The following is a 12618-nucleotide window of genomic DNA, read 5'->3' as shown; positions in this document are numbered from 1 at the left end:
GGGTTAATAGATATAATGTAGGCGTCGGTGATGTTGGGGGCAGCAGATTAGGGGTTCATAAATATAATGTAGGTGGCGGCAGTGTCCGGAGCGGCAGATTAGGGGTTAAAATTTTTAGCATAGTGTTTGCGATGCGGGAGGGCCTCGGTTTAATGGTTAATAGGTAGTTTATGGGTGTTAGTGTAGTGTTCACACAGCTTATAAACGAATAGTTCCCGGCGAACATAGCATGTTCGCGTTCGCCGCGGCGGGCGAACATATGCGATGTTCGATCCGCCCCCTATTCTTCATCATTGAGTAAACTTTGACCCTTTACCTCACAGTCAGCAGACACATTACAGCCAGTCAGCGGCAGACACTCCCTCCCAGACCCTCCCACCTCCTGCACAGCATCCATTTTAGATTCATTTGGAAGCTGCATTCTTAGTGAGAGGAGGGACAGTGTAACTGCTGCTGATTTAATAGGGAAATTGATATCTAGGCTATGTATTCAGTGTCCACTACAGTCCTGAAGGACTCATCTGATCTCTGCTGCAAGGACAGCACCCCAAAAAGCCCTTTTTAGGGCTAGAACATCAGTCTGCTTTTTTTTTCCTGTGTAATCTAATTGCAGTTGCCTGCCTGCCAGCGTGTGTGTCAGGCTCACAGCGTATACTGTGCCCACTTGCCCAGTGCCACCACTCATATCTGGTGTAACAGTAGTGTACATTTAAAAAAAACAACACTTTTTTGACTGTGAAATAATACCAGACAGCTGCCAGTACCCAAGATAGCCGCCAATAAGGCAGATGGGGAGGGTTAGAGAGCTGTTTTGGGGGGGATCAGGGAGGTTGGGGGCTAAGGGGGGGATGCTACACCACAGCATATGTAAATATGCTAAAAAAAAAAAAATTTAAAAACCTTTTATTGCCAGTACTTAAGATGGCGGGGACAATTGTGGGGTGGGGAAGGGAAGGGAGCTGTTTGGGAGGGATCAGGGGGTCTGATGTGTCAGGTGGGAGGCTGATCTCTACACTAAAGCTAAAATTAACCCTGCAATAATTGCACAAGCTGTTTGTAAATTATTTCAGTGAGAAACCTAAAATTGTGAAAAATGTAACGTTTTTTTTTTATTTGATCGCATTTGGCGGTGAAATGGTGGCATGAAATATACCAAAATGGGCCTAGATCAATACTTTGGGTTGTCTACTACACTACACTTAAGCTAAAATTAACTCTACAAGCTCCCTACATGCTCCCTAATTAACCCCTTCACTGCTGGCCATAAAACACGTGTGGTGCGCAGTGGCATTTAGCAGCCTTCTAATTACCAAAAAGCAACGCCAAAGCCATATATGTCTGCTATTTCTGAACAAAGGGGATCTCAGAGAAGCATTTACAACCATTTATGCCATAATTGCATAAGTTGTTTGTAAATTATTTCTGTGAGAAACCTAAAGTTTGTGAAAAAGTGAACAATTTTTTTTTATTTGATCGCATTTGGCGGTTAGTGATGTTGCGAACCTAAAATTTTTGGTTCACGAACGGCGGACTCGAACCGCCATTGAATTCAATAGGCAGGCGAACTTTAAAACCTACAAGGACTCTTTCTGGCCACAATAGTGATGGAAAAGTTGTTTCAAGGGGACTAACACCTGGACTGTCGCATGCTGGAGGGGGATCCCTGGCAAAACTCCCATGGAAAATTACATAGTTTATGCAGAGTCTGCTTTTAAGCCATAATGGGCCTAAATCAACTAACATTCCCAAAGTGGCTGTCTCAAAACATCCCGGACAGAAGATAGATTGATAGATAGGATAGATAGATATACATAGATTGATAGTTAGATAGAATCGATAGAAGAGAAATAGATAGATTTGTTAGATATATAATTACCCTAATAAAGTCTAATAATTAAACATGCGTTCTTGGACCCAACTAGCTTGTGTTAATTAGTACTTTTCTTAGCACTTTAATCCCTGTCCCCCCCCCCCCCCTATCGGGGGTGTTCCATATGGCCTGCCTGATTACCCTGAAAAAATATAATAATAAGACATGCGGTCTGGTACCTATTTTAACTAGGTTGTGTTTTAAGTACTACCATTCTTAGCACTTTAATCTCTGTAACTCCCCCTATTTGGTGAGGTCTATACGGCCTGGGTGATTACCCATACAAAATATAATAATAAGACATCTGCTCTTGGTCTGCGACCCATGATAACTATGTTGTGTTAATTAGTAATGTCCTTTGCATTTTAATAGCTGTTACTCATACTCACCCCATCGGTGGAGGTCTATATGGCCTGCATGGTTACCCTTACAAAATATAATAACCAAACATATGCTCTGTGACCCATGGTAAGTAGGTTGTGTTAAGTAGTACTGTTCTTTGCAGTTTAATACCTGTTACAACACCAAATGGTGGCAGGTCTATCTGGCCTTCATGATTAGCTGCACCCAAACCCAAAAAAAAGCCGAGTGGTCTTAGACTAACACCCATGGCTAACTTGGTTGTTTCAATTTGTACTATTCTTAGCACTTTCATCCCTGTTACGGGTAGTCTACATGGCCATCATGATTAGCCGAACAAAATACTACAATCCAACCTTTGCTCAGTCTTCATAGGCCCTTCATTGGCTGTATTTTGATAGTACAGTTCTTATTATTTTTATAGCTGATACAACACCGAATGGTGGCAGCTCTATATGGCCTGCAAGATTAGCCGCACCCAATACAAAAATAAATCCAAGCGGTCTTGGATTAACACCCATGGCTAACTCTGTTGTTTCAAGTAGTACTATTCTTAGCACTTTCATCTCATCATCCCTGTTACTTCCAGGACTCTCTGTGGTGGTCTACATGGCCATCATGATTAGCCTAATCAAATACTACAATCCAACCTTGGCTCAGTCTTCCTAAGGCCCTTCATTGGCTGTATTTTGGTAGTACTGTTCTTATTAGTTTAATAGCTGATACGACACCGAATGGTGGCAGCTCTATATGGCCTGCATGAATAGCCGCACCCAAAGCCAAAAAAAAGTCAAGCGGTTTTGCACTAACACCCATGGCTAACTTGGTTGTTTCAAGTTCTACTATTCTTAGCTCTTTCATCTCATCCCTGTTACTTTCAGGACTCTCAGTGGTGGTGGTCTACATGGCCATCATGATTACCCTCACCAAAAATATAACAACAATACGTGCATGCAGGGAACCATGGTAAGGTTACTTCCTTTCGCAAAATCGAGTATAACAGTTGCAGGCAGAGGTTCTGACCCTGCATTATGGCTGCACCTCTCCCTAAAAGAGGCATGCGTTACAGAGTCTGTGGGCATGTATGCAAAGAGCTGGCCTGCCTAAAAAGAGGAGCAAGGCTGTATAGGTTGTTCTCCTTCAGCCGTTTTATACGCTGTCCCACGGCCACGACCCTCAACAACCACAACAGAATGAAACACCACATATGCCATCCTTTTGAACAACAGAGTACAGGTATGGCATTGATTTTAGTTACACGGCAATATTTATTATGAACCGTGAAATTGAAAACAAAAACATGATTGGACACCAAGTACAGTACAGGTCGTTCTCCTTCGGCCTTTTTAGAATAGTGTTCCGGACCCCCAACAAAAACAAGAGCAGGAAAGAGGACATATGGCATCCTTTTGAACAATAGATGGCAGGTTAGGCATAGATTTTACAAAGCCATAGATAATTTTTTTGCAACTGTGAAATAAAAAAAACATTGATTGGACACCCAGAACACTTCTTTATCCTTCGGCCTTTTTATAAGAGGCTCCCGGAGCCTCAACTGAAACAACAGCATGAAAGAGGACATATGGCATCCTTGTGAACAATTGATTACAGTTAAGGCATTTATTTTATAATCCCAGAGATCATTTATATGACCCAGGAAATAGAAAAAAACATTGATTAGACACCCAGTACACTTATTTATCCTCAGGCCTTTTTAATAAGAGGGTCCCGGAGCCTCAACCGAAACAACAGCATGAAAGAGGACATATGTCATCCTTTTGAATAATAGATTACAGGAAAGGCATTGATTTTAGAATCCCAGAGATCATTTATATGACCCGGGAAATAGAAAAAAACATTGATTAGACACTCAGTACACTTATTTTTCCTCAGGCCTTTTTAATAAGAGGGTCCCGGAGCCTCAACCGAAACAACAGCATGAAAGAGGACATATGGCATCCTTTTGAATAATAGATTACAGGAAAGGCATTGATTTTAGAATCCCAGAGATCATTTATATGACCCGGGAAATAGAAAAAACATTGATTAGACACTCAGTACACTTATTTTTCCTCAGGCCTTTTTAATAAGAGGGTCCCGGAGCCTCAACCGAAACAACAGCATGAAAGAGGAGATATGTCATCCTTTTGAATAATAGATTACAGGAAATGCATTGATTTTAGAAGCCCACAGATCATTATTTGCAACTGGGAAATAGAAAAAAACATTGATTAGACACCCAGTACACTTATTTTTCCTCAGGCCTTTTTAATAAGAGGGTCCCGGAGCCTCAACCGCAACAACAGCATGAAAGAGGACATATGTCATCCTTTTGAATAATAGATTAGAAGAAAGGCATTGATTTTAGAAACCCACAGATCATTATTTGCAACTGGGAAATAGAAAAAAACATTGATTAGACACCCAGTACACTTATTTTTCCTCAAGCCTTTTTAATAAAAGGGTCCCGGAGCCTCAACTGAAACAACAGCATGAAAGAGGACATATGTCATCCTTTTGAATAATAGATTAGAAGAAAGGCATTGATTTTAGAAACCCACAGATCATTATTTGCAACTGGGAAATAGAAAAAAACATTGATTAGACACCCAGTACACTTATTTTTCCTCATGCCTTTTTAATAAGAGGGTCCCGGAGCCTCAACCGAAACAACAGCATGAAAGAGGACATATGTCATCCTTTTGAATAATAGATTACAAGAAAGGCATTGATTTTAGAAACCCACAGATCATTATTTGCAACTGGGAACCAGAAAAAAACGATTAGACACCCAGTACACTTATTTTTCCACAGGCCTTTTTAATAAGAGGGTCCCAGAGCCTCAACCGAAACAACAGCATGAAAGAGGACATATGTCATCCTTTTGAATAATAGATTACAAGAAAGGCATTGATTTTAGAAACCCACAGATCATTATTTGCAACTTGGAAATAGAAAAAAACATTGATTAGACACCCAGTACACTTATTTTTCCTCAGGCCTTTTTAATAAGAGGGTCCCGGAGCCTCAACCGAAGCAACAGCATGAAAGAGGACACATGTCATCCTTTTGAGTAATAGATTAGAAGAAAGGCATTGATTTTAGAAACCCACAGATCTTTATTTTCAACCGGGAAATAGAAAAAAACATTGATTAGACACCCAGTACACTTATTTTTCCTCAGGCCTTTTTAATAAGATGGTCCCGGAGCCTCAACCGAAACAACAGCATGAAAGAGGACATATGTCATCCTTTTGAATAATAGATTACAAGAAAGGCATTGATTTTAGAAACCCACAGATCATTATTTGCAACTGGGAAATAGAAAAAAACATTGATTAGACACCCAGTACACTTATTTTTCCTCAGGCCTTTTTAATAAGAGGGTCCCGGAGCCTCAACCGAAACAACAGCATGAAAGAGGACATATGGCATCCTTTTGAAAAAGGCATTGATTTTAGAATCCCAGAGATCATTTATATGACCCGGGAAATAGAAAAAAACACTGATTAGACACCCAGTACACTTATTTATCCTCAGGCCTTTTTAATAAGAGGGTCCCGGAGCCTCAACCGAAACAACAGCATGAAAGAGGACATATGCCATCCTTTGGAATAATAGATTACAGGAAAGGCATTGATTTTAGAAACACAGAGATAATTAGTTGCAACCGGGAAATCTAAAAAAACATTGAACAGACACCCAGTACACTTCTTTATCCATAGGCCTTTTTAGCAGAGGCTCCAGGACCCTCAACAAAAACAAGAGCAGGGAGCTGGGCATAGGAGTACAATGGAGTGTGACAATAATAATGTGAAGGTGAAGATTGTGTAGTTGTGGCATTTTAATTTTGTTATCGTTGGAACTTAGTACTTGCAATGACCTTGCTCTGGTGAATCCATATCGCAAATGTGTTATTTAAGGCACTGTTTGTCTATTTTTTGAATATCAGCATTTGGTAAATGAAGCTCAACTTAAGGCTGGTGAGAACCGACCTTTCTTCTGGCTGTTTGCAAATGTTGTGGCTCTGGACAAACATGTGAATAAGGTTTTTTTTTTTGTTTTTTTTTCGTCTCTTGTATATGTTCTCTGTTTTTGTTGTTTCCCGTGTTTTTGGTCTGCTTTTTCTTCTTCTTTTTATGGTAAACAGGAAAAAACCCAGCTCAGTGTACAAATATTGTCCTCATTGAGATGATTAATCAAATGTGACAAAGTATATATGTTTTGGATTCTGTAATATTTTGTTTTTCAATATGCTTTACCTTGCCCTGTGCGGCATATGAGGTTTGATTTATTTGATTGTACACTGTACTGGTTTCAAAATAAATATATAAAAAAAAAAAAAAAAAAAAACGTGAATAAGGGGCCATCAGCCATATTCTGCACGCAACCCCTTTGATGATTGACGATAAACATGTGTCACCTGCAAGCAGAGCTCGTTACTTCTGTCTAAATCATCTTCCTGGTATGGACAGGCCACTGTTTCCCACAGCAAGTCCGAAGTTTGAACTACAAGATTGTCTTGAGTATGGTAGGAAACCAAAGTTTATTTAATTCTGTACTATCACCACAAAAGCTGAACTTCTTGAAGCAACGAAAATGCCAGCAATTTCATGTGCTTATGGATGACAAGGACGTCCTGTCCTGTGGTGCACAGAGATGGAGAGGATTTTGGGCCTCCCTGTACACTACCCAAATGTCTCAAACATCACCAGAAACACAAGACAGCGACTCTTGTGAAGTTCCTGGAGTGTTCCGGTAGCCATCTCTTTGCGCCCCGAAAGGAATACTTTATCTGTGTTTTTGTAGACATCCGACAACAGCTTCGGAGACTGTGGTGACGCACATGTTATTTACTGTTGTTCCAGCTGTGGCAATATTAATTGGCATTAAAAATTTAAGATTTGTGGGTGGCAGAGCCTACAGCTGTTGCGGTAGGACGTGTGTTTTAGGAGCTCCAGGTCTTACAAGTTACTTTGGAGTTAGTTTTCAACCTTAATTTAATTTTCTTTTTGGGATTCATAGTCACACTTTCTGGGGCTATCCAAGAGGAGCCTGGAGATACCTTACTCATATCGGCTTACCTATGTTCCTCAGCTGACTGCGTTACAGCTAGCCGCGACACTGAGAGGCCTCTCTAGCCTGATAGTGCTGTCATTGTCAAAGCTGACGCCAATATACCCCCCCAGGACCCTGGGTTATCAAACCAGTTCTATAGTAACTGGACAACTCGTTAATCACAACTATTGACAAAGAGAAGGAAAAGCACTAGTCACCCCTTATATCAACGGGTACGGAGACCTGTATTTTGCCTTTCCAATATGGCGTTGGTCACCAAAATAATCCAGAATGAAAAAAAAAGGTAAGATTTGGAGAGTGACTAGTGACGCACATTTTATGCACGCTGTGGCAATTGCAATTTGCATTAAAAAGAATCGGCTAACAACCACTACCTACGACCACACCTGACTCCTGAAGTCATGCTTCAGTTATTAAGTCAAGTTAAATTAATTTTTCTTTTTTTATTATGCTCAGCAGAGGCTCCAGGACCTTCAACAAAACCAGCAGCAGGAAAGAGGACATATGGCATCCTTTTGAAAAAAAGATTATAGGAAAGGCATTGATTTCAGAAACACAGAGATCATTAGTTGCAACCGGGAAATAGAAAAAAACATTGATTAGACACCCAGTACACTTATTTATCCTTAGGCCTTTTTAATAAGAGGCTCCCAGAGCCTCAACAGAAACAACAGCATGAAAGAGTACATATGGCATCCTTGTGAATAAAAGATTACAGGAAAGGCATTGATTTTAGAAACCCGTGGATAATTTTTTGCAACCGTGAAATCTAAAAAAACATAGATTAGACACCCAGTACACTTCTTTATCCTTAGGCCTTTTTAGCAGAGGCTCCAGGACCCTCAACAAAACCAGCAGCAGGAAAGAGGACATATGGCATACTTTTGAAAATTAGATTACAGGAAAGGCATTGATTTTAGAATACAGAGATCATTTATATCACCCGGGAAATAGAAAAAAACATTGATTAGACACCCAGTACACTTATTTATCCTTAGGCCTTTTTAATAAGAGGCTCCCAGAGCCTCAACAGAAACAACAGCATGAAAGAGTACATATGGCATCCTTGTGAATAAAAGATTACAGGAAAGGAATTGATTTTAGAAACCCGTGGATAATTTTTTGCAACCGTGAAATCTAAAAAAACATAGATTAGACACCCAGTACACTTCTTTATCCTTAGGCCTTTTTAGCAGAGGCTCCAGGACCCTCAACAAAACCAGCAGCAGGAAAGAGGACATATGGCATACTTTTGTAAATTAGATTACAGGAAAGGCATTGATTTTAGAAACACAGAGATCATTTATATGACCCGGGAAATAGAAAAAAACATTGATTGGACACCCAGTACACTTCTTTATCCTTAGGCCTTTTTATAAGAGGGTCCCGGAGCCTCAACAGAAACAACAGCATGAAAGAGGACATATGGCATCCTTTTGAAAAATAGATTACAGGAAAGGCATTGATTTTAGAAACACAGAGAAAATTTGTTACAACCGGGAAATCTAAAAAAACATTGAATAGACACAGAGTACACTTATTTATCCTTAGGCCTTTTTAGCAGAGGCTCCAGGACACTCAACAAAACCAGCAGAAGGAAAGAGGACATATGGCATCCTTTTGAAAAAAAGATTATAGGAAAGGCATTGATTTAAGAAACCCGGGGATAATTTGTTGCAACCGGGAATTTGAATCAAATAAATGATTCGATGGACACCCAGTACAACTCTTTCTCCTTAGGCCTTTTTATAAGAGGGTCCAGGACCCTCAAACAAAACACCAGCAGGAAAGAGGACATATGGCATCCTTTTGAACAATAGAGTACAGGAAAGGCATTGATTTTAGAAACCCAGAGATAATTTTTTGCAAATGGAAATTTGAATAAAAAAAATGATTCGATGGACACCCAGTGCACTTCTTTCTCCTTAGGCCTTTTTATAAGAGGGTCCTGGACCCTCAAAAAAACACCAGCAGGAAAGAGGACGTATGGCATCCTTTTGAACAATAGAGTACAGGTACAGCATTGATTTTACAAACCCAGAGATAATTTTGGTCAAATGTAAAATAGAAAAAAAAAATGAGTGGACACCCAGTACACCTCTTTCTCCTTAGGCCTTTTTATAAGAGGGTCCAGGACCCTCAAACAAAATACCAGCAGGAAAGAGAACATATGGCATACTTTTGAACAATAGAGTACTGGTACGGCATTGATTTTAGAAACCCACAGATAATTGTTTGGAAAAGTGAAATAGCCCCAAAAACCATGCTTGGACTCCCACTCCAGGTCGTTCTCCTTCAGCTTTTTTATAAGAGGGTCCAGCACCCTCAACAGAAACAACTGCAGGAAACACCACCACATATGCCATCCTTTTGCACAAGCGAGTACAGGTATGGCATCCATTTTAGAAACCCAGAGATAATTGAGAGGAACCAGGAACATTTTTCTAAAAATTTGATGGGGCACCCATTACAGGTCGTTCTCCTTCAGCCTTTTTATACCATAGGCCACGACCCGCAACAGGCACAACAGCATGAAACACCACATATGCCACCCTTTTGCACAATAGAGTACAGGTATGGCATAGATGGAACACGGAGATAATTTAGAGCAACCAAGAGACGGATAAAGATGCTTGGTCGGTCCTACTCTTTCAAATTTGTGGCATTTTGCGTTCAATTTAATGGTCCACCAGATATGAGTGGTGTGCTAAGTTGTACAATTCGTAACAGTTTAATCACTAGTGTTATGTGCCTTATTTTTTTTATTTGAGTTTTGTACCCACAGAGCTGCAGCAGAGGCCAGAAAAATTTGGAATGTACAAATGACTGAAAAATTGGGGTATTGTTGTAGCAACTGCTGTAGCAGCGGCCAGAAAAATCGATGTTTGTAAAACATTTATAAAGTGCCCTAAAAGCTTGTGGCTTGAACACTAGTTGTTGGCGGATAAGTCAAGCAAGTCCTCCGCTTTATAAAAAAAAAAAAAAGGCCAGCCTGTGTACCAGTTGTAGCCAAAGCCAGCTCATCTCATCATCAGGCCTTTTTTATTCAAATGTATCGCCCAATGTCAGTCCCTTCGGGATCCAGCCCTCATTCATTTTTATAAAAGTGAGATAGTCAAGGCTTTTTTGACCTAGGCGACTTCTCTTCTCAGTGACAAAACCTCCTGCTGCACTAAAAGTCCTTTCGGACAGGACACTTGAAGCGGGGCAGGCCAGAAGTTCCATTGCAAATTGGGAGAGCTCAGGCCACAAGTCCAGCCTGCACACCCAGTAGTCAAAGGGTCCATCGCTCCTGAGAGTGTCGAGATCCGCAGTTAAAGCTAGGTAGTCTGCTACCTGTCGGTTGAGTCTTTCTCTAAGGCTGGATCCCGAAAGGCTCTGATGGTGCATGGGAGTTAAAAAGGTACGCATGTCCTCTATCAACAAGACGTCAGGAAAGCGTCCGGTCCTTGCCGCCGTGGTCGTGGGAGGAGGATTAATTTCATCTCTTCCCCTGTTACATTCCCGTGGTGCTGTGACATCACCCTTATACGCTGTGTAAAGCATAGTTTTTAATTTATTATGAAAATGCTCCATCCTTTCCGACTTGCGGGAATTTGGTAACATTTCAGGCACTTTATGCTTATACCGGGGGTCGAGGAGCATGGACACCCAGTACAGGTACATGCCCGGCACATGTGTCAACTTGCCCAATTTCAATGCCGCCACCAAATTACTTCCATTGTCAGAAACAACCTTGCCAATCTCCAGTTGGTGCGGAGTCAGCCACTGATCCACCTGTGCGTTCAGGGCGGTCAGGAGTGCTGGTGCGGTGTGACTCGCCGCTTTCAGGCAAGTCAACCCCAAGACGGCGTGACACTGCCGTACCCGGGATGTAGCATAGTACCTGGGGAGCTGGGGGGGGTGCCATAGATGTGGAGCAAGACGGAGAAGTTGAAGAGGACTCAGCCGAGGAAGAGGTTATGGAAGAGGATCGAGTAGGAGGAGTAGAGGAGGTAGCAGCAGGCCTGCCTGCAAGTCGTGGCGGTGTCACCAACTCTTCTGCAGAGCCACGCATTCCATGCTTGTCAGAATTCAGCAGGTTTACCCAATGCGCAGTGTAGGTGATATACCTGCCCTGACCATGCTTTGCAGACCAGCTATTCGTGGTCATATGGACCCTTGCCCCAACACTGTGTGCCAGACATGCCATAACTTCCTTTCTCACAATAGAGTACAGGTTTGGGATTGCCTTTTGTGAAAAGAAATTTCTGCCAGGTACCTTCCACTGCGGTGTCCCAATAGATACAAATTTTTTGAAAGCATCAGACTCCACCAGCTTGTATGGTAAAAGCTGGCGGGCTAAGAGTTCAGACAAGCCAGCTGTCAGACGCAGGGCAAGGGGGTGACTTTGAGAAATTGGCTTCTTACGCTCAAACATGTCCTTGACAGACACCTGACTGTGGGCAGATGACCAGGAACTGCTACGTAAGAGAGACTGAGTGGAGGATGGTTGAGAGGGGGCAAGGAGGACAGCACTGGTTGACGTGGCTGAAGATGCTGGAGCAGGAGGAGGAGGGCGGCTTTCACTTTGTGTGCTGCTTCTACTCATGTGTTCTTCCCATCGGCCTTTGTGATGGGAGACCATGTGCCTTCGCAAAGCAGTTGTACCTAGGTGGCTGTTGGACTTCCCACGACTCAGTTTCTTTTGGCACAGGTTGCAAATGGCATCGCTGTTGTCAGAGACAGACACACAAAAAAAATGCCACACTGCTGAGCTCTGCGATGACAGCATTCTGGTGGTGGCAACAGCATGCGTTGATGGGCGTCGGCGTGCTGTCTGGCTGATCCCTGGTGACAATGCATGCTGTCTGACTGTGCCACTAGCTCCTTGAGACAACCTCCCCGTGCTTCCAAATCGTCTCCTCCTCCTCCTCTCTGTCTCCCCATCTGAACTTTCCCCCTCTTCTTCTTCTCTTCTAGCAGGCACCCACGTGACATCCACCGACACATCATCATCAACCGCTTCACTTGTATCTGAAACATCAAGAAAGGAAGCAGCAGCGGGTACAACATCATCATCATCATCATCATCATCACACCATACCTCCATGTCGGTAATGCTGCCTGACTGAGACTGATCACTATTATCTACATCCTCTGTCAATGATGGTTGCGCATCACTCATTTCTTCCAAATGATGTGTCAATAAATCCTGTGACAGATCAAGTGAAGCGGCTGTGGTGCTAGTGTTGGTGGTGGCGACAGGCGGGGGAGTGGCACTGGTCACTTGAGACCTGCCCAAAGCATAGCTGGACTTAGATGGTGCG

This window comes from Bombina bombina, chromosome 5, assembly GCF_027579735.1.
Source record: "Bombina bombina isolate aBomBom1 chromosome 5, aBomBom1.pri, whole genome shotgun sequence".
Classification (NCBI taxonomy): Eukaryota; Metazoa; Chordata; class Amphibia; order Anura; family Bombinatoridae; genus Bombina; species Bombina bombina.
This window is presented reverse-complemented; position numbering follows the sequence as displayed.